Source organism: Ursus maritimus, unplaced genomic scaffold, assembly GCF_017311325.1.
Source record: "Ursus maritimus isolate PB19 unplaced genomic scaffold, ASM1731132v1 scaffold_17, whole genome shotgun sequence".
In the NCBI taxonomy this organism is placed as follows: Eukaryota; Metazoa; Chordata; class Mammalia; order Carnivora; family Ursidae; genus Ursus; species Ursus maritimus.
The window spans coordinates 37,765,840-37,791,694 of NW_024424119.1; the positions used below are offsets into that span (position 1 = coordinate 37,765,840).

The following is a 25,855-nucleotide window of genomic DNA, read 5'->3' on the forward strand; positions in this document are numbered from 1 at the left end:
CTACGCTGATACAGGTCCACGTCCCCAGACATAGAGCCCTCTCCCCAGTTAGGAAATAATGACTTCTCTGACCCGGTCCCTCCATTCATCCATCTCTCCATCCCTCCAATCTATCCATTCATTCATTTCGTGGTTTCTCGGTTTGTGCTTGGATTCCACCAAAGCCAGAGAGGTGTGGGTGGATGGGGAGGGCACGTGGAAGCAGAGGGGCCGCCCGCGGGCGCCGGGCTAGGGGAGGGGCGGGGCGGGGCGGGGCGGGGGCGGGCTCTGGCAGCGCGCGGGCGGTGCTCCCAGCCCTCCAGCTCGCCCCGAGGCCGCTGCTCCCGGCAGACGCGCTCGCCCCGCTCCGGGGCCGCCGCACGCCTTCGCCGGAGCCTCTCGGACGCCCCAACGAGGAGGCAGGGGCCGAGCGGGAGCGGAGCTCGAGGACTGCGTCCCCCGGGATCCCGCACCCAGAGGTGGGTTGCCCAGGCTGGGGGCGCGGCGACCCCCGACACCGCGTCCGTCCCCAAAGCGCCCTCCTGATGTTGGGGCCTCGGGCACGGGGAAAGGATGGCCCGGGAGGGGCTGCAGATCTGGGGAGTCCTCGGAAGGATCGTGGACTTTAAAGGGCTTTTATGGCCTTGCCTAGTGAGTGTGTGCGGGGAGGGGGCCTGGCTGGAAAAGGCTGTGGCCATGTGGCTTTGAATTCCTAGGTCTGGGGGAGGGCCGACCCTTTGGCTGCTTTATTCAATACTTACTTATATGTGCTTTAAAAAATAAACTTAGGACCCTTTCCCCTGCCCCCTAACACACACACACACATACACACACACACACACACACACACACACACACACACACACACACGCTGGCTGTACAGGAAAAGCCGGGAATATCTAACGGCTGTGGCCGCCCCTCCAGACCCGGAGCAGCAGAGGATGGAGCCACCGGTTCCAGCTCCCAAGGAAGACGCGGGTCCTTAGATGGCAGTGCTGGGGGCGTTTAGGGAGCTCAGGGGCTGACCCGGGAGCCGAGGCCGGGGAGGGCCGGCTCCCCGACCACCCGACCCTTGCGGACTGGGTCTGGGAGCTGCACTCCGGAGACCACGCGGGCGGAGGGGGCAGCCTTTCTGCGCGGGGACGGAGGGTACGTGCTGAGCCTGGAAGTTTGGCCTGAGTCTGAGACCCCGGCGGCTAGGATCCGGTGCTTTATCCTGGAGAAAGCCGGAGGGTACGTCTCTTTAAGCCCTCTGTAGGGACACTTGGGGGAGTGGAAGGGCGGATCGTGGTGGTGAGCAAAGGGTGCCGGTAATGGGGCGGGGGAGGCCGCGTGCCCTCTGGGAGGAGATGCTGGCGGCCCTGAGAAATGCTGGAGAAACGTAGTGGAGGACGGTGAACTGAATCGAAGTCCGTGAGTGCTGGGAGCCCGGGAACCGGCGGGGGAAGGCGGGGCGGTCCGGGGAGCCCTGAAGGCGAAGCGCAGGCTTCGTGCAGTGGGGCGCGAGGCTGAGCAGGACAGGCAGCGGGTTACTGAGCTCCCTGCCGTCAGGGCAGACGCTCTCCAGCCCTGGGAATCTCTCCCTAAGCCTCAAAAAGGGGCCTCGCGGAAGGAGTTGACTCGTTTGGAGAGATGGTAAAGCCATCTCCAGACCCGGTAAAGCCAGTTCCCCGCGTGGGGTGGTATTGGTTTGGCTCCGAGAGGCTGTATGGTCAGACTTCGACAAATCTGTACCCTTCTCTGTAGCAGTTTTAAGTGCAGCGCCAATAGCTTGGGCACGCTTCCTCCCCCGCCTTGAATGTACTTACCTTTGAAAAGAGAGTGCACACACATACACATACCTGTACATCTCTATATAGTACATCTTTGAATCTGCCAGCAAATTCTCAGGGGAAGCAGCCTTCCCTCTTAAGGAGTTCCCTGGCATCTGGAGGCCACCGCCCACCATTGTAATCCCAGGAGATTTGTTTCCTTAGTTTTGTTCTAATTAAAAAGAGTTCTTAAGCTTCACACTTTTCTTCCTGGAAATGGTCCTAATTTAATTAAACATTCTCTCTTTCTCCCAACCTGGCAGCATCCCCAGCGTGGATCAATAAAATTTCAGAGTAACCACGTCTAGAAATGATGTATATCTCTGGAAGCATTTCCTCTGTCTCCTTAAACATGCGGCCCTTCAGAATTAAAACTTGCCCTAACACACCTTCTGAACAGCTGTCCGTGGCCAGCTTTCTCCTGCCCAGTCTTGACACATGCTCTTTGCTACGAGGGCACCTTCTCCTTTGAGTGGTTACCCCATCGGGCTCTGTAGGTCCTGCAATTATTTTGGGCTGCATGAATAAAATTCGTCAGAGCCAAGAAAAATGAAAGTAATCCTCCTTGGGCTTCACAGTCCCTTCCCTAGTGGGCTGCGTGCAGTTAGGTGTCGAGATGTTCCTTGGGCAGCAGAGTTCCCATCATTGTCTTTCTGGGATGCCGAGGTGCCGGCGTGAGAGGGGTGGCCGGGCTCTGAGATGGGGGACAAACATTTTGAAATGCCCATGATCTCATAGTTCTGGCATGACAGTTGGCATGGCTCCTTGCCTGCAGAGTTCAGGGTAGTGTGGTCAGAGATTATTTCATTTCTAGAAGTGGCTCATTCTGACTTGGGGGCCTCAGGATCTCAGGGTAATAAGACGAAGCAGGTTGTGTTAACTTGTTATCAAGTGAGAGGAAAATGATCTGCTGGTGGTTTTATTCTAAAACTGTCCATATTTTAGTATAGAATTCACTATTAAATATTACTTTAAGAAATGCTAACACCCTGGACTTTCTGGTTAATTATTAGACTTGTTTTCTAGATAGCATCATTAGAGATTTGGTTGACTCCTGAAGCATCTATGTGTCGGATTTCTATCACGGATGTTATTACAAGTCTGTACTTATTAAGATAATGAGAAATGTTTCAAATAAGAATGCAGTCGAATTTGGGTGGAGGTTGTGTTGAGGAATTTAAACAGTTGAAACAGGAGCGTGTTGAAATTACTTCTAAAGACCAAAAGGGTGATGTGTAGTTTCATTCTTTATTTTTATACAGTTCTCAATGCTGGTAGAATTGATGATCAATCTTGAATTAGCCTCTGGAATGACTGCTCTTGGATCCTGAGAAACAGGAGTCATCCTTTGTGTAGACTATTGATCAGAGATCTTGTACCAACTATTGGAAACTTGAACTAATTAATTAATGGACTTATCAGGTTCAACAGTTTTAGTAAGTTTTGCTAGGGAACGGCATCATTTTCTTTATACTGTGTAAACTCCACACCCATGGATCGATTTTCTGTGACACTAAAAAAGCTTAAGGTTGGGGATTCCTCACTGACACCAGCCTTACCCATCAGCACATTGAGTGGCTTGGGCCTGAAGGTGGCAGTGCTTTTTTAAGACAATCCCCTTCCAAGAACATCTGTGACGATTATTCAAGTTTTGGACACTTGCCCTTCAAACATGTTTTTCAAGAATATGTTATTATAGGAAAGTTGAAATTATCTCTATTCCAATAGGAAATCCATGATTTTGCTCAAAGAGAAAGTTATAGAGTTTGCCTTTGTGATTTTCAGTAGCATTTGATGAACTAGGATGCTTAAGAAATGAAGTGTTCTAAGTAATATACTTAGAATAAAATTTAGGTTTTTTAAATTTTAAAATTTTAAAAATTTTAAAAATCTGTTTCAACTGTGGCAGATACAATATGTTTCTAGGATGTAATGAATGGCTATCTTGCCCTGACTACTCTTTGCCTTGGTGAGTTTCCTGTGGTGAATATGTTGTCATCCTTCCATCCACAGTTTAGGACTTTGTAGTCTCCGTGTGATGTCAGCAGAGAGACAAATTTTGATTTATAGGAGTGCAGAAGCGTCATTGTGGAATCCACTCCGGGACAGCCTCTGGAGACTGGCTTTTGAGAAAACAAATCCCAATACAAATATAATTTCTGTTCTTTGCCCCACTCTCTGGAAAATTGAGTGCCAGAAGAACGAATTAATCACGACCTTTGCTTTGCCTACGGTATAGCAACATGTGCTTTCTCCAGGGTTCAGCCCAGGGTTCTTTTTACCTGTTGAAGTGAATTCTGAGATTGGGGAGGTGCAAGAGAGGACAGACCCTTTGGGAGAAGGGCCTGAGGGCATCCTTGGGCCCACCTACCTCTTTCCCTTATAGTGTTTGTCTCTAAAATCCAGGTGCACCGTGCTGCCAGGCCTTGCCTCCCAGTGGGATCAGGGACACGTGACTGGTATTTGTTCCCATCTCGGTGGGCATCTCAGAATGACCAAGTGGGCCATGCCACCGGAGAAGGTGGTGCAGGAGGCAGAATGCTGCCCATTTCCTTCGCCAGGCAGAAGACAGGGATTGGGGTGAGAGGATGGAGCTTCCCGCCAGTGGGTTTGAGAAGTTGGGTGTTTTTGTTTGGTCTTTTAAGTCTTGAAGGCTACATGTCCTGGTTAAGGGGGTCGTGGTATGAATGCCAGGGAAGCCGGGGGAGCTGCAGGCCTCGGTGGGGAATGTTGTCACCGTCCTTTGGCCCCGTCCTTTCCTAGCTGTGTGCAGGGCTTTTCGGGTTGGTTTTGATGCTTAAGCGAGCAGCCCGAGTGAACAGAGCCAACTAAGCAGACACCGTAATGCCCTCGTTATCCAGAAGCACGGCGGGGCCGAAACACATTCATGCCTTGGTCAGGTTCTCTGTGAGATCTTGGGCATGTCACTTAAATGGAATCTTAGTGCCTTCACCCATAAAGATGGGGATACCAAAACCTGCCTGTTTGAGAGCTGTGTTGAATGAGATATATATGGAAGCACCTTGCATGTGTTGTGTTTCTCCCCAAATTGGTTGTTTTCCTAAGTTAACAAAGTCCCCTTTCATCTTTTTTTTTTTTTAAAGATTTATTTATTTATTTAAACAATCTTTAAACACCCAACGTGGGGCTCGAACTCACAACCCCGCGATCAGGAGTCGCGTGCTCCATCAACGAGCCAGCCCTGAAATCTCCTTTCATCTTTATGGTAGATGCAAACGAACGGTTTTAAAAGTGTAATTTATAAAATTCCAGCAGTTGAATAGCAGGTCAGTTGTTCATCTCTCACACTGATCAGGTGGAAAAGCTTTGAGCACAGAGATTCTCCAAGCCTAGCCTCACCTCCACCTCCCAGCCCCCTTTCGATCTGGGGGAGTCTGGCTGACATCCTTCTTCTCTCTTTACCCTCAAAGCACTTGCAGTCCTGAGGCTTCTTCCATTTTTCTTTACTTGCTTCCTCTTTATGCTTTGAGTAAGTCAGAAATGGCTCCTCCTGGGGCAAATGGACCCATATTTCCAGGACCTTAATCCTGGCCTTTAAGCTCACTCAGTGACCCGTAGTGTGATGGATGTCAATGAGACTTCCCTTCTGGAACTCCTACAAGATTCTTTGCCGGCCCTAATGAGTTTACTTGGGCACTAAGATGGGAACAGGGATTAATAGATTAAGTAAAGAGTTGCAGTTCAGGTTGAAATTAAAAAGGCTTTCAGAAGAAGCCTGGTTCATCCAGTCCGTTTATGTCTTACCGTTTAACTCCCCAGATTTGCAGATTCTGCAGATTGGATGAATTATTAAGTAGCACCGTGGCGGGGTGGTCATCCCAGACACATTAATTTTGAGTAACTTTGGAAGCGATACAAGTCATTCTTTTCTGCAAAGACATACAGAAGGTAGTCTCCACCTCTGGTCCGAAGTTCTCCACCAGGTCCCGTGTGCCGGCCATTCCTGGGGTCCCCACGAAGTGGGACCTGTGCATTTAAGGAAGTGAGTCGGTTAGAAGAAGTACCTGGGAATTTACAAGCAGCATGATTTAAAAAGCAGGCTGTTGTAGCTCCTGACCCCGTTTGTGATGCCTCTGGGAAGTTTTCTTTTTAGTCACTGTCTGCAGGAGGGAAGTCCCCTCCCCCCTTAACACATCCCAGAGGGGGGACTGTTCAAGTCATGTCCAGTGACCTTCCAGTGTCTCTACTCTGGTCCTACACTGAAGACCCACTGTCCTAGGCGTCTGCCTTGTTCGCTGGGGCAGCGTATCTAGACATGCGGTCCAGCCACGCCCGTGTCCGTGGAGGGATTCCTAGGCTGTGGCACAGACAGTCAGGTTCCCCCATTGGAGAGGGGCCTGGATACTGCCTTTTGGGTTTTTTTGTTTTGTTTTGTTTTTGTTTTGTTTTTCTGGATACACTGCCTTTTAAGCCAGCTCTCCGGGTGATGTCCGCTAAAGCCTAAGAACTTACTGCCTCAGGACACAAGCCTGCAGTAGATCCAAGTCCCTCCCCGGCACCCCAGCAGTGCAGCGCCCCCCCCCCAACTTAGGAGAGACTGGAGTGTACCCCGGACCGGGTCCCCAGTGACTTTCTGAAATCAGCGGATACATCCTGATTGCCTGCCTCAGGTCTGGCTAGTTTTCACTGCTCAGACCCAGAGATGGTTCTGGAACTGCTTCAAAAGGTCTGTGCATTCTGCTTGGGCTTTCTGCCCCGTGGAGCCCCTACACTCCTTACTTGCTCTATAGGCTTGAAGAGAAATCGAGTCAGTATATAGAGATAAATAAATGCTGGTCCAGAAACATTAACCTCCCTTTGAACTACCCAAGGATGTCTTTTATTGCTTCGCACGTGCTTTGGTGAGGGGGCCTTGAGATGGGTTCTTACAGCACAGAACAAGTTACCAGTGATGCTGGAGCGGTTTTCCCGGGGTTGTCACGGGAGGCTGGGCTGGGGGTTTCTGCGTGGAGCTTAGAGTGCCCTGGGTTCGTAAGGGGTAGAGAAATTGCCCAGGGATTCCAGGTTTTTAGTCTTTTGTTAGAAGCGTGGGTGGAGGCTACGGTGAGCATCGCGAAGAGCAGGGGTTCCCTAGGTGCCCAGCCTGTCTGTAGCCCATGGCCTTCGCAGGATGTCCCCAGTGACCTTTGGGCCAGGACTGAGCCAGTGTCCTGTAGCAGAGACCAGCTCTGCAGACCCCGGGGTGGGGTGGGGGTGGGGGAGTCTGACCCTGGGCAGGGGAGAGGGGGAGACACTAGCTGCCTTTCCTCCCCCCCAGTAAGTTGCCTCAAATGCAAAGTTCGGTGGGGCCTACCTGAGCCCCACACCTGGGTCAAGTGTGTGTAGAAGGTTCTAGGAAGGCCAAACCACATTTTCCTGTAGGCGGTTAACTGACTGCTCTCAGCCCCTCTCCCTGACCGGATTGGCTCACATTATCATGATGTCATTTGCTCAGGGGAATAATGCAGAAGCACTTTCATTTGGAGCACTGCCTTATGTGAATTTTGTGATACAGCCTATAAACAGAGAAAGAAACCCATTGTCTAGCCCTCTTTATATAAGGGGTTGGGGGGAGTGCCAAAGGAATACATATTAATTTTCTAGAAAATTCGAGGGCTTCACTACCCTGAATTCAAAAGCTCTCTCTGTATGTGTATTAAAATCAAGGACCGTGTGCCGTGTGATTCCAAGGCTATATTTAGCCTGGCAAATTAGTATTTTGCATTAGAACATTTTATCCTTGCAAAGGATAGCAGGAATTCTCCTCTGACACAATTCCGGATAAGTGGAGTCCATTCATTTGGGGAGTATTGGAAACTTAGATCATATCCAAGGTGCTTCTGATTATCCCTGTTTGGGATCATTCTTCCTTTAGAAAAAAGTTCAAATCAGTGTTTAATATAGCACAGAGATGGGCCCAGAGTGTGGAGTGTGGGAGGCATTGCTTTTGCATGAAATCACAATGTGTACATTGTTTGTTAAATATTCTTTTCATCATATGCTTCATTATCAAAACAATTCACAGCCTCCCAAGAATGACAGATGTTATAGTATAACCAGCATAGAGGGTATAAAATAGAAGAAGGAGAAGGGAAGAAACCCCTCCCCCTCCAACCACTATTGAGAATGGAATTTCTTTTCTAGGGAATTCCCTGCAATCCCCAGGGACGCCTTGATCTTCAGGTTTCTAGGCACAGTGCTGGTGCTGGGAGGAGCTCAGAGGGAAGGGGAAGGGAATTAACATTTTTTGAGTGCCAGATGCTGAACTGGTTGCTTTATCTCCACTATCTTACTTAAGCTAGAGTCACCACCATTTTTCTAATGAGGATACCGATGTGCTCAGAGGCTATGGAATCAGCCAAGGGGTCCCACAGCTGCACAGGGTCCTACCCAGCTCCTCCTGTTTTTTTCTACCGAGCTCCCTCCCATTCCTAAACCAGTGCTATGGGGGCCTTGCTGTTCAAAGTGTGGTCTGGGGCCCCGTAGCATTGGCATCATTCTGGAGCTCCTTGAAACTAGAGAATCCTGAGCCCCATCCCAGACCTACTGAATCAGAATCTGCGTTTTCACAAATTCCCCAGGAATTTGTATGCACATGACAGTGCGGGAAGCTCTGGGAAGCTCCGGGAAACTCCCTTACTGGACTCGGAGGAGGAAGGTTTGGCAGTGAACACTGCAAACTAGCCAAGCTTGAAGACTGGAATCAGCGGACTCGCCCTGAGAGATTGGTCTGTGAGTGGGGAGGGTGCTACTAGAATCCAGTGGGCTGCCACTAAACAGCCTGCAGTACACAGCACAGCTCCCCCATGGTGCAGAATTCTCCAGAATGTCCAGAGTGCTGCTGTGGAGCTACCCGGGTCCAATTGTCCGTATCTAGAATTCACATCCTGTGTGTGTTTCTGTAGCTTCGGATGTATGCAACTCTCTAGAGAGTGTATCTTAAGTGAGATGATACAAATTACAGTGTGGTATGCAAATGCGATTCTTTTTACTGGGACTTGAAAAGCAACAAAGAGTTTAAATTGCAGCATGAAAGATTTCCGTTAGAATTTTGAGAGCATCTGGCTAAGGTACCGAGTAGGCAGTGGAAATGCTTCCGAACCAGTACTGATTGCCTCCCCCCCCCAGCCCCCACCGCCGCAGCCGCCACTGGGGTCATTCCCTCCCCCAGCCCTTCCTGCCTGGCAACAATGCTTTTCCTTTCTTAGTTTTATTCCCCAAACTTGCCCAGGTCTCTCTCCTATTTTTCAGTTTCCAAGGAAGCTGTGTTGGTCAGCTGTGCCACCTGGAGGCTGGGGGAGGAAAGGGGAAAAGTGAAGGACACCTTCCTTCTGCCTTTCCTCTCCGGCCCCTGGGATCTGTGCCTCTCCCCCTTTCCTCTGTATCTCCTTCAGCTCCGCCCCACTCACTGCTGAACACCCATCCTCTGTCCCTTCTTCCTTCTCTCTCTTTAGATTCTGGCCCAGAACATCTGGAACTCTCTCCCCTCCAGCCCCTATCTCCTTCCTTCCTTTTCTCTCTGTCTTTCCTCTTTTTGTAAGCAGAACACCAACCCGAATCACAAGTGGGAAGTGAAACCAGCACGCCCAATGTATGTTAAGGGGGGTGGGGACGTTTTGAAGGGAAATTGTACCCAACAAAGAGCCCCTGTCATCCACCTTCAGTTGTGAGAATCTCCTCCACCGGCACAAACGTCTCTACCTACTTTCCTGTTTTACTCCGACTTTCTTGAGCTCTACAGTTTGAAAACAGAGTTCTTTTGAGGTTCTAAGGTGTTCTCCAGCTTTCGTTCATGGTTGGTATTATAACATTCATTTTCCAATACTTTTTAATGACCGTTATCTACAAAGTACAACGTTCTCGATAAGCTTTAGAACCAAACTGGATTCATAACGGGGGTATTCCAAGGAAAAGGAGACCTCTCTGCAACTCCTGGGGACCCACTTTTCATAACCTTTATTATTCCTTGCAAATGAAAGGTGGGGCCATAAACGCGGCGGGGGCGGTGGGGAGTGGCCTGTGGGCTGTGCAGAACACCCAGCTCCAGCCCTGGGATCCAGAGGCCAGGGCAGAAGAAGCCAGAGCCCTGGGCTTCTGGCCAGAGTGGAATGTATCTTCCCAGGGGAAGCCTGTGTTTTTCCAGCAGACCAGCTGATCTGCTCCAGAGGGCTTTAAAGTGGGAGGTGGGGGGCTCTAGGGAGAGAGTGGGGGTCTGAGAACAGGAGAGCAGTTGCTACAGAGGATTATCAGTTTTGTCACCAGAAGGGGAGATTTGTCACCTGGTACTTGCTTTCGAGTCATTGTTTTGAGAAAATAATTGGGAAATCTATGATAGAAACAATTTTGTCTTTAACATCTGCCTTAAAGGTGTATAAATGGAGGAAGAAAACCTTCGAGGCTTTTGCCCCCTGAGGCACCATTCCTCCCTCCTACCCACACCCTTTAGATGCATTGTCACATCTCAGGAACTCCTCAAGGGTCCTCTTGGGCTTGAAACGTGGGCCATCTCTTGCAAGTTCCCCTGAACTCTTTCTGCCACAAATGATACCTTTCAAAATTGGCCTGGAAAAATGTGAGCAAGAATCATTACACAATTGACTACTGCAAATACTTGGACAAATACAAATAACAATTTCTGGGGCTTTAGGAAGAATGGATCCAGACCAAGGACAGAGTTTATGTGAACAGAAGAAGGCAAAATACAGCATGTGTACCATTGAATAAAACCTTGAACCTTTAACTTGGGTTTATTTTCAACCACAAATCATGATCGAGCTTTTTTCAGAAGAGTATAACTTTGAAAAAGTTCCAATTTTTATATTTCTTCCGTGAGTTCAGGCTTCCCAAGAGCAGATACTCTGAAAGCAAAGTAGATTTAAGCTGCTTCTGATCGTGACTATTTATTGAAAGTTGGGCCCTCTTTCAAGTGCCGTGTGTGTAATGTCATCTTTGACCCTCGTAACATCCTGTTAGGGAAGATACCATTATTTTTGTTGTTGTTCTTACAGATGAAGAAACTAAGACACAGCGGTTTAGGACAAGAGATAACTAGAGGCGAAGCTGGATTTGCACCCCTATTGTCTGGCTCATCATAGTCTCTTCATCATTACCCTCTTTATTCCGCCTACGTCGTGCTCCCTACAAGCTAAGCTAGCCCTCTCCTTTCACTATGGTTGACGTTATGAATCTCAGTCCATAAACAAAGGCTTGCAAAAGAAAAATACAACATTTTAAAATTTATGTAAATTAACTTAATTTTGTCTTCAAGCCCTCAACCTGTCCAGCTAACAGAAAATTTAACCGCCGTCATTTGGGGGATATTCTCACCCCGTGGTTATATCCAAGATTTAAGGCTTTAGAAGGTGCTAGGTTGTGGGAAGGAGGCCAGCCCGACACCTGTCTGCACTGGTTTTAGCTGTGATTTCCAGTCATGGGTCTACATTGCTTTTGACAGTTCCTGTCCACATGGTCAAGTTTAAAGCTGTGGTCCATGCAGGGCACACAGGGATCCTTGGCGAGTCTGTGAACTTGGAGCCTGGAGTCTCCTCTATGAAGTCTTGCCAGTTCCCCTAGGAACTTCCAGGGAACAGAGCAAAACACCCAGGGGTGGAGGGAGAAAGGACCCCTTCTAAAATGCCTTGCATAATCTTGTCGATGGCTTAGATTTTTACAAAAACCAGGAAGAACTTTGACTCCTTGACACCAGATCCCCAAAGCAAGCGTTTAAATTAAAAGCCTGGCTGCCCGCCTAAGGAGGAGAGAAAGTAAAAGAAGACATTTATTAAGATCTCAAAAAGGTTCGTGGAGTGAATGGTGGTTGCCAGGGGCTGGGGGAAGGGGAGAATAAGGACTCAGTGTTTAATAAGTAGAGTTTCAGTTTTGCAAGATGAGAAGGGTTCTGCGGACGGATGGTGGTGATGGTTACGCAGCAGTGTGAACATACTTCGTGCCACAGAACTATGCATTTAAAGATGGTCGAGATGGTACGTTTTGTGTTTTATATATTTTACCACAGTAAAAAAACAGTCATCAATGCAGACATTTTATTCCCTTTGTATAAACTTTGACTCACTAAAAAATAGTAAAACCAGCTGTAAAGAACACACTGATGGTCGCCAGAGGGGAAGTGGGGGGATGGGTGAAATAGGTGATGGGGATTAAGGAGCGCACTTGTGCTGAGCCCTGGGTGACGTATGGAAGTGTTGAATCGCTATATTGTACGTCTGAAACGAATATCACACTGTATGTGAATGACGCTGGAATTAAAATAAAAGGCTAATTAAAAAACAGTAAAAAGATAAATCCAAATGACAGAAATAAAAAATTAATTTGTTACCCTCCAAAAAGAAGTTCATGAGAAACGATTTTTTTTTTAAAGATTTTATTTATTTATTTATTAGACAGAGATAGAGACAGCCAGTGAGAGAGGGAACACAAGCAGGGGGAGTGGGAGAGGAAGAAGCAGGCTCATAGCGGAGGAGCCTGATGTGGGGCTCAATCCCACAACGCCGGGATCACGCCCTGAGCCGAAGGCAGACGCTTAACCGCTGTGCCACCCAGGCGCCCCATGAGAAATGATTTTGGAATGCCAAAGGAGGAAAGCACAGTGGACCCCTCCAGCGGCCGGTGTGTGAACTTTCCTTGGAAGTGCCTGGTCTTGTCCGACCTCTGAGACCAGCCTGGGTCTTGAACCCAGAGGCCCTAAACACCAAGGACTGAATTGGCCCAGAAAGTGTTTGAGGGCCCAAGGGGTCCGTTCCCTTGAAGAGCACTCAGTGCGACAAGCCTGGGTGGTTAATGGTGGTCTCGTCGGGGGCCACAGGACTGTGATTTGAAGAGAAGGACATGAGTAGTGCTGCGTTTTCCCTGTCCAGGCAGCCCTCTGGCCCTGGGGTGAGGGCAGCTCCTTAATTGCCACCCCTCTGTCATCAAAGGAATAAAATATTGTTTCCTTTGCAGATTAACGTCGGCTTGTCACATTTCCAAGGTGGAAACTACCTTTCCCCTTTTTGTTTTCACCACGGTGGCTCCATGACAAGAGAGATGATGGGCACCCAGACTTGCCTTCTGGCAGTCAGAGCACCAGACATCTGGGCCCTGCCACAGGCCCGGCCTCTCAGACAGGAAGGGGTGCCCGTCCAGGTCTCGAAGACAATCCTCCTTGGAGTTTGCTGTTGGCTCGTGCTTCCACGGTTGTCAGGAAGGGCACATTCTGAGAGTGACCTGCATGTTGCCAGGCTGTGGAAACACAGGGGTGGCAGCCCTGAAGGGCTCGTCCTCGTCAGTGGACTTTTCGGGGCCACACCAGTGGGATGACTCCCTGATGGGGGGGCAGCTCCCTGACACCCGAGACGGCGGCCAGGCTTCTGCCTGCCAGCAGCCCCAGCAAGCATGTCGAGGCATTTCTGTGATGGGCACTCCCCTTTGCCCTTGTTTGCTTTTCATTTTAATTGTGGTAAAATGCATGTAACATAAAATGCGCCATCTTAACCGCTTTTAAATGCACGGTTTAGTGTCACTAAGTACATTCGCATCGTCGTGATATCACCACCCACAGAACTTTTTCTTTCATCTTGCAAAATTGAAACTCTTTTCTCATTAAACACTAACCCCATTTTCTTCTCCCTGACCAGCCCTTGGCAGCCGCTGTTCTACTTTCTGGCTTTATTAGTTTGCCTATTCTAGGCACCGCGTATAAGTGGAATCATTCAGTATTTGTCCTTTTTTTCTGACTAGCTGTTTCACTTAGCAAGGTTCATCCATGTCCAAGCGTGTGTCAGGATTTCTTTCCTCTTTAATAGTCATGAGTCCCATTCCTTCGCATGTAGATACCACACTTCACGTATCCATTTAGCCCTTTGATGGACACTTGGGGCCTGCTTCCTCCTTTCGTCTCACCGTTGTTTTTGAGAAACGTGATCCATCTGCGAGGTCCTCAGGAGATCAAAAAGAAATCCCCAGGCCCTGCTTTCAAGGGGTTTACTATCCCTAGCCAGTGCCAAGGCACAAACACAGGAAAGAGTCAATCACGGTGCAGAAAGTTGTTGTTGAAGAGGAGACATCTATCTGTTCGAGATGGGTCACGAGGGCAGGGGTGTGAATTTGCAAATAGGACGGCTCAGAGAGAGTCCACTTCACAGCGAGGACTCCAGAGTTCCTAGCCCAGGCTCAGATCTGGCTTTGTCACTTGCTTTCCATGTCGCCTTGGAGCAAGGCTCAACTGTGCAAGCTTGGTAAGCTTCCGTTTGCTCAGATGTAAAATGGGGATGCTAGTCCTTTCCCCACAGAGTTCTTGGGGGGGTTAAACAAGAAAATGTAGCTAAGAGCTTGACAGAGAGCCTGGCGCTGGGTTAGCATTGGAGTTCTAGCTCTGCGGTTACGGATTTTGGAGACTCTCATTATCAAGTGGAGAAAAAGCTCTTCGTTTGTTTTTATCAGATAGTTGATAATAGAAGTAAATATGGCCCGGCTTTCTTATCAGTGGGAAGATATAGAATGAGGAAGGAGAATGACTGTTAATAGATAACCTTCCTCTAACGGACAAGGGAGTTGGCTCGGATTAGAGACAGTAGGACGGCAGGTTCCAATCTCTTGGTAACGGTAGGTTTTGATGACCTGGCCCGTGTGGATGGCCCTCAGGGCTGTTCGCTCAACTGAAGATTTCATATTTAGATGACTTTAATCTCAAGTATTGAAACGCTCTCATTTTTCGAGTAATAATTAGGGAAACCTTTTCAGGTTAAAGTAAAATGGAATCGTTTTGCTGAGTGGAATGCTTTTTCCTATTAAAGGGTGCCCTGTAAGTCTAGAATGTAGGTCTAACACAGCATCTGGACGGTGCATTACTAACTCTATTCCTGTTTGTCTGCTTGGTATTTCCTACCCAGGAGTTCATTGACTTCAAGGCAATTGAATCCATTATTAGCTGGGAGAAAAAACATCTCAGTCTCCCTCACCCCAACAATGGATTTTTTTAAATGCATTGTACACAGTCCTCTGAAGGAAAAAAAAAAAAAAGACATTTGAGGGGGGTGGGTGTGAACGTAGGGATTTCCTCCTCCACCCTAACTGCTGCTAAACTGTAAGTTAATATTGTGAGAGAAAAAAAATATCAAGGTCTCAACTTTCCTTGGCATATTGTTTTGTATTTTTATTTATTAGTAATAATGAAGACTCCCCCCCCCCCCCCCAGCTCCCACCACCAGTATTGGTTAAAGCTGGGTGATCGATACTTGAATATGGAGACCTGGGAGTTTGCTTAGGTAAATCAAGGTACCTGGGCTGCTTAGATTCCTCTTGAAGGGATTTTTTTTACCTTCAGGTTATCCTGGTGTTGTCTTCCTGTTAGCACTTCTGAGCAAGAGTTTCTTGTATGCTCCATCTGCTGGGGTGGGTAAAAAAAAGTACGCTGTGCTGCCTTTAAATGTATTTTTATATTCGTCATCAGAAATGAAAACAAAACTTGGCGATTTATTTTCTCTATTTAAATTTGGATGTTCTTCTTTTTGCCAAAATCTCTTGAGAGCGATAAGGCTGCAGTGGTTGAAATACTTCTCTGGCTTTTAGCAAGTGAGAATTTCCCAGATTGGGTATAGATTTGTATTTGTTTACGTTCCAAATTTTTTTTTTTTTGGTAAGGCCATAATTTTGAGTATCAACAGAACTTGGGGCAGATAGAATTTCATGGAATGTATAATCCTTTTGGGTTGTATGTTTCACTCAAACTTTCATGAGGGGTTGGGCAACTAGGACAAAGGCTCCCGCAGATTTGACTTGGTTTATTTTGCTCTTTTGTTCTTTTCCTTTTTTCCTGATTGGACTTCTGTTCTACTCCTGTTAGGGGGTCAGCTAAACTGCATGAAAATAAGGGATCTGGGTGGTGGCGCGCATATTAAGGGATATTGTATCGTGCTTGGTAATGGATCAGGCTAATAATGAAGTGATATGGAAACCCCCACTCCGGCTGCTCCAGGGGTGGGTCTGGGGTATTCTCTAGTGAGGGCAAGACTGGAGCTCTCTTAAAGGAGAGCAGCTCCTCTCTTGGTTGCCTCACTTCTGGGTAAACAAGGTGCCTGAGATAATTAGACCTTGGTTGGCAGAACATAGTACTGTCCACCAAGAAGGGATCCTACGCTGTGGAGGAGGGGACATAGAGTAGGAAGAACGTTGACATTTTTCAATGTCAGCCTGACTTTAATTTGAAAAGTGTTTTATTTTCTAAAGTCACACTGTAACCCACAGACTCATCAAGACCAAAGCGTACAGTCTGTAAGAGGACTAGGTTGTAGAGAAAGAGCCCTGTCGAGGGGGGCAACTTAGAATGACTCGATTGGGTTAGTCCACCTCCCAAAGCCTTGGCTTTGTGAACTGCAGAATGGGTTTAATAATACTTAGAGTTAGCTATTGCTATTAAAGATTACATGTAGTAACAAACCCAAAGTGCTGGCACATTTTCTTTCTTTTTTTCTTTTTAAGGTTTTCTAGTCACATTTTCAATAAGGTAGTTTTAAGTGGATGGAAATTCCCTTTCCCCCAGCATTCTGGATCAAATGAGTTGACACGTAAAGTGTTTTGAAAACTACAGATATTAATTATTGTTTGCAATTGCCTCTCAGTTGACTTTAAAACATTTGTTTGTCCCAGCAACAGAAGCGAAATACCCTTTGATCACAAGACAGGTGCATTTTTAGTATGTGGCTTATTAACGTGGTTAATTTAGACCCTTCCATATTCTTTTTTTCTTTTTTTTTAAGATGTTATTTATTTATTTGAGAAAGGAGAGAGTGTGTGCTCAGAGGGGCAGAGAGGGAGGGGGAAAGAATCTGAAGCAGACCCCGTACTCAGTGTGGAGCCCCACACAGGGCTCGATCCCACTACCACGAGGTCATGACCTGAGCCAAAACCAAGAGTCAGACGCTTAACTGACTGAGCCACCCAGGCGCCCCAAAACCCGTCCATATTTTTGATGGCACAGAACCTTGTATTTTTAACTGTGTTCCTGGGTTGTAAGTTTCCAGATGATTTCCGGGCCCCTGTCAGCTCCAAAATTAAATGATGTGTGCATTTACTGACTGACTTAACTCTAAAGGCGTGAGATGATGGGGGTGGTGGGTGGGTGGCGCACTGAGGAAATGACAACTTCCAAACAGTCCATTAACCTCACAGAACCCGTGTCTCTGGGGGGAACGAGTGAGGCAGAGGTCGAGCTGTAATCAAGTGACTCCCCGCAGTCCACTCACACTCACTGGTTTCCGCCTGGTCCCACTTATCAGGAGTGATGTGAACATGAGTCAGAGATGGTTTTTATAAGAATTTTTATTTTGGTTGAATCATCATTTGTTGGCTATTTCCAGTTTTTAAATATCATTTGATTAGCTCAGAGATGCCCAACCTTTATTGTCCTGACTCACTGAGGGAGGTAACTCACTAATTAACAGTGAGACCCAAGGGAGGAAGAGGGTTGGCAGGCGTTCCCACCTGCTGGCTCTCCTGGCAGATTCCGGAGAGGGAAGCGTGTGATCATGACTCCCAGCAAAGCGATATAAAACCTTGCACACAAGGGGCACCTGGGTGGCACAGCGGTTGGGCGTCGGCCTTCGGCTCAGGGCGTGATCCCGGCATTATGGGATCAAGCCCCACATCAGGCTCCTCCTTTCCCACTCCCCCTGCTTGTGTCCCCTCTCTCACTGGCTGTCTCTATCTCTGTCGAATAAATAGTTGGATAGTTTTCAAGGTTGGATAGTTGGATAGTTTTCAAGGAATGATGATAATTTTTTAAGTAATCATTTTTTAAAAAACTAGAAATTCTCTTTATTTATAAATATCACTCAAATTTAAGAAAATGAAAAAGGACCTAATCAACCCTTTTGCCCAGTCATCGCCTTTTTACAGACCAGAAGACTAGACAAGTACACTGAGGTAATTTGGTCGATGTGATAAACTGGCTAGTGGTACAAAATGTGTTTCAAAACTTAATAGACTAAGTATGATGACTGAAGGTCCGTATTCCATTAAATGCATCTTTAACTATCTGAACTAACACAGACAACTCCAGGCTGTGCTGTTGAGAGGAAGGCTCCTGACCCTTGGCCCTGGGGTCTGCAAGAGTCGGGGTGGGAACATGGCGTCTCTTGGTACCTTGGGGCACGTTACTCTTCTTCTTTACATCTGTTTCTTCATCTGTAAATGGGAATAATAATACCCATCTGGCAAGGTTACAGTTAGACATTAGAGATAATGAATTAGGTCGAATCCATCTGAAGTAGCCATTTTTATAGATTAAAATCAAGCATTGGGAATTTCATACGGCTTAACCTGAAATGTAAAGAGTCCAATGGGCACTAAGTAAACAAACTATTCTAGCTGTAATAGGGGATAAAATATAATTCTTATGGATATTATAGTTCGATCCCAAATGATTATTTCCTTTTCTCGAGAAAATGAGCCACATACCTATGGCTTTACACTTTCTTAAATTTAGTAGCAACTCTCTGACTTTGAAAACCTTCTACTTCTTTGAGCTTCACCTCCCCTGATGTCCCTTCAGGTCGTTTTCCACCTTTTGATGGTGACATTTCATGGCTCGGTTCTCTTTCTCCCATTCTGTTACTGTTCCCTTGGACACGCATGAGTCCAGTTTTCTTTCACTGAAGATCCATTGTTTTGAGGTTAGAAACTTCCCTGTGCAAGAACGGCCCTGCCTCACTGATCCCTAGATAATGGGTATATTTCAGGATTTGTAGCACTATTATAGTTTCTTGTTGGGTGAATTTTGGCTAAAAGGATATCTCTACAATTTGCTTAAACTGAAGTAGTATTATTGAGTGAGAAGAACCTGGGGTGACTTGGGAGACGCCTCTATTCTGGACAGCACCGTGCTACTAACTAAATGCTTGACCTTGGGCTTCAGATGATTCATTTCTAAATATACAAGATCTGTAAGATTGTTAAGTAGAAAATTTGGTCATTCGTGATTATCTCCCCATTGTATATTGACAGATAATATAGACAGTGAACAAACGGTAGGGACACAGCAAAGGGTGAGTTATCATTAGTTCATATTTTTAATTCATTTTATTGGATTTTCCCAGTTTTTCTTCGCAAAAATCGTCTCTGAACCGATATAACACCACACCCAGAGAAATGCGTTGCTTAGCCTATTGGTAAAATGTAGAAACTTAACCACATTTCATTAAAAGCAAACTATTGACATGAGCAGATGGGATGGGGGCGGTGGAGAAAGAAGGAGGAGACAAAATGAGAAAATCCCAAATCTTCATCACGTGCCATAGAATTCAACTCTATTTGCTACTCCCTAAGTGACAGGCTAATCCTTTCTGTTTGGTCTTTTGAATGATTAAGAAAAAGGAAGCTGACATTTATACACAACCGAACTCACTCAACAGCATCTTAGGCCTGGAGGTAACATACGTCTCTCTGCATACACTTCCCAGATTTATCTGTTTCATTAGAACTGCAGATGTGTGTCATCTGTTTTACTCGTCCGCATAGTTTTAGGCCTCTTAGGAGACTTGCAACCTAGATAAAAACAGGAAATAGAAGAAATGGGAAAAGAAGAATTTGATACTCTCAGCAGGGACTGACAGTAGTAGATAATGTGAAAGGGTCTGCTACCGTGCCTTTAGACATCCTTTTGAGAAACCAGACCTAAGTAAGCTTTAAACATCTTTTAAAAAGTTGTGTAATTTAGTTAGATTTCCCAGCTGACCTCGGGAGGCTAGAAGCCGAGGTGGTCACAGTTGTCCGAGGCCCTAACTGGGGTGGCACTGGGGACAAGGAAGAGGTGTGTTTCTTCTTCCCTGACCTGTCACGTGACCTTTCCTTGGCTCCCTTCCCATCCTTCCTCCTTTTGTCTTTTTCTCCTCTGCGAAGGCAGGATTGCACGGCAGCCTTTCAAGATCTGAGACTTACCTTATGTTCCGGGAATTTACCAAGTGAATTCTTGCTTCTTGAGAAACAGTAACTCATCAGCCAGGAGGGGAGCGGGGTGGAACGCGCCGCTGTGGACCGGGTTGCTGGCGGCATGGAAGCAGGGCTCGTTGCAACACCGTGCTTCCTGCAGTGCGGGGAGGCTGCAGGGGAGCCGAGCGCAGGCCAAGAGGGCAAAAGTAACCTCTCCAAATGCCCTGCAGCCGTGCTGCCCTCCGTGCCTCCAGATGGTGGACTCCCCCTGGAACAGCTCCATGGCTCACCCGGCTGGTGGCCGAGCAGAACAGGATCGTCCCTGATCCACCAGCAGCCTCCAAGCACTGCCCCTGCTAAGCTTGTACCTTTCAAGCATCATGCAGATGATAGAATTTGCCTGCGATGTCATTTGTGGGGAAAGGAAGAAAAACCGAAGGGAGACTTAGAGAAATGACTTGTCTGGCATCCTCCAGTGTCCGAGAATAGCCCTGAGGGTTTGAAGGAAGGGATGAGGATGAGGATGGAAAAGACTTTGGTTTGAGAGAGACTTGGAGTGAGGACACAGTCATCCTTGGGGGCAGGAGTGAAGTCTTATTTGGGGGAGCAGGGTTTGTAGAATGTAAACCCTCTAGTGGTCTGTGAACCACCAGAGGCATAATCTATCCGTGCGATTCTTGCCCTTCTGATGCAGCCAGTCCGGTGTGGCCAGATAAGCCCCCTTGGGGAGCAGCTGGCTCTTAGACTACTCTAATGAATTGACTCTTCTGCCTGTACCCGGCTCTCCCCTCTCAGGCCACTCAATTCACTGCCCCTGTCTCCTCCTGAGTTCTGCCCCAGGTCCACCTTGATCTGACACCCCAAATGACCCTTCTTCTCTGGGTTCGCCTAGCTGGCTTTCCCCTCGCCTTCCTTGCTTAACTTTGCATATTGGCCTCATTTTCAGTCTCTAAAGAACATTTTATTAGAAAACGGATATCTGAGGCAATGAGAAAGAGCAGAAATGCATCACTGTTTATTTTTAGCACCTTTACTCAGGCCCAGGAATTCACACAACAAACCCAAACTGTTCAACGATCGCCTTAGGAAAGGTTTCTACGTTGTGCTTGCCAGGGACAAGAAAAGAAAGTTCGAGTTGATTCTGATTGCTCTGCTAAGAACCTCACCATCAATTCTAAAGCACGAAGTGTGTCTCTACTGCAGAGCTGTGAATGACAGATTCTGTGCTCGGGGCAGGAGTGCGTCATTGTAGGTCCTGTGTTTTTCAGATAAACACAAAGCTTCTGGGGGAAAAAGCTTGACTGAAAAGACAACAGGTGGTTCTCCCATGGGAGTTCCTGGAAACCCTCAGAACTGGGACACTTGACGTGAGCCTCCTGACCTGGGCAGAGACTTGCCACGGCTGACACAGCTTTTATAGGATGTCCTACAAGGACCCACTTTGTATGTGACCCACAGACTTGAGCCCCGGATAGCCTGGCCTGTTGTTTTAGCTCCGTTAAAAGACTTTTGTTAAAAGAACAAACAAGAAAGTTCAGATGAGTCAAAAACTCGTATTTTCAGTGCCAGCTCCAAGCATATAACTTGATGGTAAATCATGTAAATTTTGCACTATTTCCCCAGGGATTACAAGTTGCACACTCAGATGTCATCACTTCTGTAACTCGTGCAGATAAAAGTAGATTTCTTTTGAAACTGCAGTGTCTATATTATGGGAAACTCCCCCCAAGAGTCTTTTCTCTATGCAGGTTATGAAAAACCTTTTTAGGGGTACTATATTTCTTAAATATAACTATAGCAAATCTATTATGAAGGTGTGTTTGTTTGTTTTCTTGAGACTGAATTGATTGCTGCTTCAGTTCAGAATACAGATTTTAACTGTTTTATTGTCCCATCAGGATATTTGTGTAGCTTAATGTAGCTCTCTACAAAATCCATATTTATTGCCAGGGGAAAATAGTAACTTTACAGGGGAGGAACCTGGCAGACATCACCCTAATGAAATATTCAAAGTTAACATCATCAGTAATTGGACAAATTGACATTGAGCACTGTTTGATAAGATGAACAAGAGAAAAACCCAGCCTCACTTCTGTGATATCCCTCCAAAAATGCACAACTTGGATCTAACCGTAAGGAAATACCGGATAACCCCACGTTGAGGAACAGTCAACAAAATAATCTTTAAAAGTGTCCAGGTCATGAAATACTAAGACAGTGCCCCAAATTAATGGGGCGCCTAGGTGGCTCAGTTGGTTAAGTCCCCACTCTTGATTTCGTCTCACGGGGTGATCTTAGGGTCGTGAGATGGAGCCCTGCGTCCGGCTGCACGCTCAGCAAGGTCTCTGCTTCTCCCTCCCCCTCCTCTGTACATGCGTGCATGCACTCTCTCTCTCAAATAAATAAATAAATAAATAAATAAAATCTTAAAACAAACAAAAAAAGAAAGAGCCCCAAATTGAAAAAGATTAAAGAGACAAGAGAACTAAATGCTACTTGGAACTCTAGATTGAACCATTTTGTTGATAAGAACATCATTGGGACAACTGTTGACGTTTGAATGCGGTCTACAGTTTTAGATGGTAGGATTCTATCGATGTTAGTTAGTGGTTTTGAGGCTCTACTGTGGTTAGGTAGAAAAATATCCTTACTTTTAGGTAATGTACACTGATGTATTAGGAATAATGGGGCATTATATCTGCAAGTGACTCCAGTGATTTAGAAAAATATTATATATGCATATAAATACACACACACACCATGTAGTATTCTAATTTTTAGGAGTGGAGATAGGTGAAAGACATTATCTATTGTAAGAGATGAATTAGAAGCATTAGAGCATTTTTTAATGCTCTCTAATACAGGGACTATTATTTAGTCTGTCAGTTTGACAATCCTAAAAAAATTCTAGCTGAAGCTTGGAGTGCCAGCTTTCTTACACGCCAATCCTATAGTCTGCCCCTGGTCTTCTGAGATTTGAAAGAAAAATAACTTCAAGTATGTTATAAAATTTACAAGTGCGATATTACTGCTGTAAACAGGATTTAATCTGTTTAGAGCTTAGAAACCTTATCTTCAAATTCCTCTGATACGAAGTATTAAGTTAGTGCAATACAAGTTTTAGAAGACTAAATCAGATGTTTATGTGATTCATAAAAATGTGTAGCTTTCCTTTAATATTTCATTTTTTTCATGATTATGAAATAGTATATACTTACTATAAAAACTGTAGATACACAAGAAGCATCAAAATAATACAAAGAAAATAAAGTTCAAACAGAATCTCAGCACTCAGTGGGACGCCTGGGGGGCTCAGTCAGTTGAGCAACTGACTCTTGGCTTTGGCGCAGGTCATGATCGCAGGGTCTTGACTTTGAGTCCTGCATCAGGCTCCACGCTCAGCTGGGAGTCTGCTTGGGATTCTCTCTCTCCCTCTCCCTCTGGCCCTCCCTGCTGTCTCTCTCCCTCTCTAAAATGAGTAAATAAACCTTTTTTTAAAAAGAGATCTAGGGGCACCTGGGTGGCACAGCGGTTAAGCGTCTGCCTTTGGCTCAGGGCGTGATCCCGGCGATCCAGGATCGAGCCCCACATCAGGCTCCTCTGCTATGAGCCTGCTTCTTCCTCTCCCACTCCCCCTGCTTGTGTTCCCTCTCTCGCTGGCTGTCTCTATCTCTGTTGAATAAATAAATAAAATCTTAAAAAAATAAAATAAAAAGATCTATATCTTTAAAAAAAAGAAAAAGAAAACGAATCTCACTGCTCAGAAACAATATACCACTGGTAACAGTCAGGCTTTTTTCTTTCTAATATACATTTTTAAACTGCCCCATTCTTGAGACATCATGCTGAATATATAGTTTTGCATCCTAATATTTTTACTCATTTTATTTCTTTTTAAAGATTTTATTTATTTTTTTGAGAGTGAGAGAAAGAATAGTAGCAAGGGGGAGGAACAGAGGCAGAGGGAGAAGCAGGCTCCCCACTGAGCACAGAGCCCCAAGTGGGGCTCAATCCCAGGACCCTGGGATCATGACCTGAACCGAAGGCAGATGTTTAACTGACTGAGCCACCGAGGCACCCCTGTTTTTACTCATTTTAGCAAAGCGTTTTCCTAGGTCACAGAATTTCAGTATTTTTTGGCTTTCTCCTCTTAATTAAATTAAATTAAAATCCTCCATTTTAACATACTTTTAAACTTACAAAAGAATTGCAAGAAGAGTACAAAGAATTTTTGTGTTCCCTTCCCCAATTGTTAGCATTTTCCATTGTGGCTTTCTCTCTGTTTTCATATATATATGTATATGTATATAGATGTGTGTGTATTATACACATTATACGTAATTTTAAATACATTTTTCTTTCTGAACCATTTAAAAACGAGTTGCAGTCATCATGCCCCTTCAGATTATTTTATATAGTCATGATAAAGTTTTTAAATTCAGGAGATTTGACATATGGTACTAATGTTTGCTATAAACTGCATTTTCAAATTTTACCAAGTTTCCTCAAAATGCCCTTTATAGCAATTTTTTTTAACCCCTAAACCAGGATCCAATCCAGGATCATTTAGATGTCATGTTTCCTCAGCCTCCTTTAATACAGAAAATACCCTTAGCCCTCTCCTTGACATTGACATTTGTGAGGAGTACAGGCCGTGACCTTCTGTATAGATTAGTCTGTCCTACACATGGCTATTAATAGGTGCAAAAGATTCCACTGAAATGTACTTAGATAATGGTTTATGTTGGGCAAGTGGTGGCTTCCAGATGTTTGCCTTTATAAATCGTAATATTGCAGTGAATATCCTTACACTTATATTTGTGTAAGCTTTCGTGACTATTTCGATCGAATAGAATCCTGGAAATGAAAATAATGGGTAAATTGGCATGGGTATGAAGACTCCCGAGACAGACTTCCAGATTGCTTTGTAGAAGGGTGTAAAACTGGCAACAGTAAGATCTCACAAGTTGCCAAATTAAGCTCCATTTTTGAAATCCAGGAATATGAAATGGAGAGCTATGGAATATAGTCTATGTTGTTACTAGTTTTTAGTTTCCCCTAATAGTTTTGTTAGATGTGCTTTGTTAAGCAGAAATGCAGGGTCTCAACAGATGAGACAGCCCCTCCGAGTCGTGCAGGCAAAAGGCTGTTTGTGGGTTACCTACTAATTTGAAATTGACCCTGGCACCCAGCAAGGTAAGGTTACTGACCGTATCATGGCTTGGGGGCTTTCTTTCAATGCCCGAGTAGATAAAGCTCTAATGTTGAGTTTATGAGCAATGGTTCACCTCTAGCAAAGCTCACACACACAGACCGTAGCATGCTGGTGAAGGCCCGGGCAAGGCACTTGTCTCAGAAACGGTTCCAGGGGGCCTTTGTTCAATGAAGCGGGTAGATACCTGGTAGATACCACTCAGTGGATTGTAGTTCAGAGAATCAGTGCCCTTAGTGGTTCCTAGCATAAGCTCTAGAATCTCAGCTTCACCACTTATTTGCTGTAAGACGATGGGCATATCCCTTAACCTTTCTGAGCCTTGGTTCCTTTATCTGTAAAAGGAGAATCATAATGGTACCCATCAAATAGGGCGGTTGTAAGGACTAGATGGGATAGTACGGAGAACGCACTTAACATGACCCTCGGCACATTCGGAGCGGCACGAATTTGGCGGTCCCTTTCCTGACGATCATTAACGGTCCATTCGCTTTGAGGCTGTGCTTTGCAGTGGCCCAGATCACTCTCACATCTCAGGCAAGCCAGGGGTTAGTGCCTCCATGTGCCAGAGGAGAAAGCCCACGCTCAGAGAGGTGCTGTGAGCCGCGGCAGTCTCTGTAGCCAGGACGCGGCAGGGCGGGACGTTCTTCGCTGTTCTCAGACTCACGGGTCAGAGCTCTTTCCCTGTGGTCTGCTGCCTGTTTCATGACTCTGTACCTGGAAATCCAAAGCTATTCGGGCAAATGTGGGATAAACCCCAGGCTTCTCTTACAGACGGGTCTTGATAGAGGCCAGGCATCAGCAACTGTTTCTTATAAAGAGTAAACAGTTAATATTTTAGGCTCTGCAGGCATATGACATCTGTTGCAATTACTTGACTCTGCTTTTGGAACGTGAAAATAGCCTTAGACAATATGTTAAACCAACAGAC

General features: G+C 46.0%; 1 protein-coding gene across 1 annotated transcript in view; it reads left to right on the forward strand.

Annotated features, from left to right (window-relative positions):
- The first annotated feature begins 361 nt into the window (after positions 1-361).
- Positions 362-25,855, forward strand: part of LOC103678651 (A-kinase anchor protein 2) — a 105,328-nt gene continuing 79,834 nt past the window's right edge. Inside the window, exon 1 of the mRNA XM_040631693.1 lies at positions 362-458. The gene's annotated coding sequence lies outside the window, so the exon portion shown is untranslated. The remainder of the gene's footprint in view (positions 459-25,855) is intronic.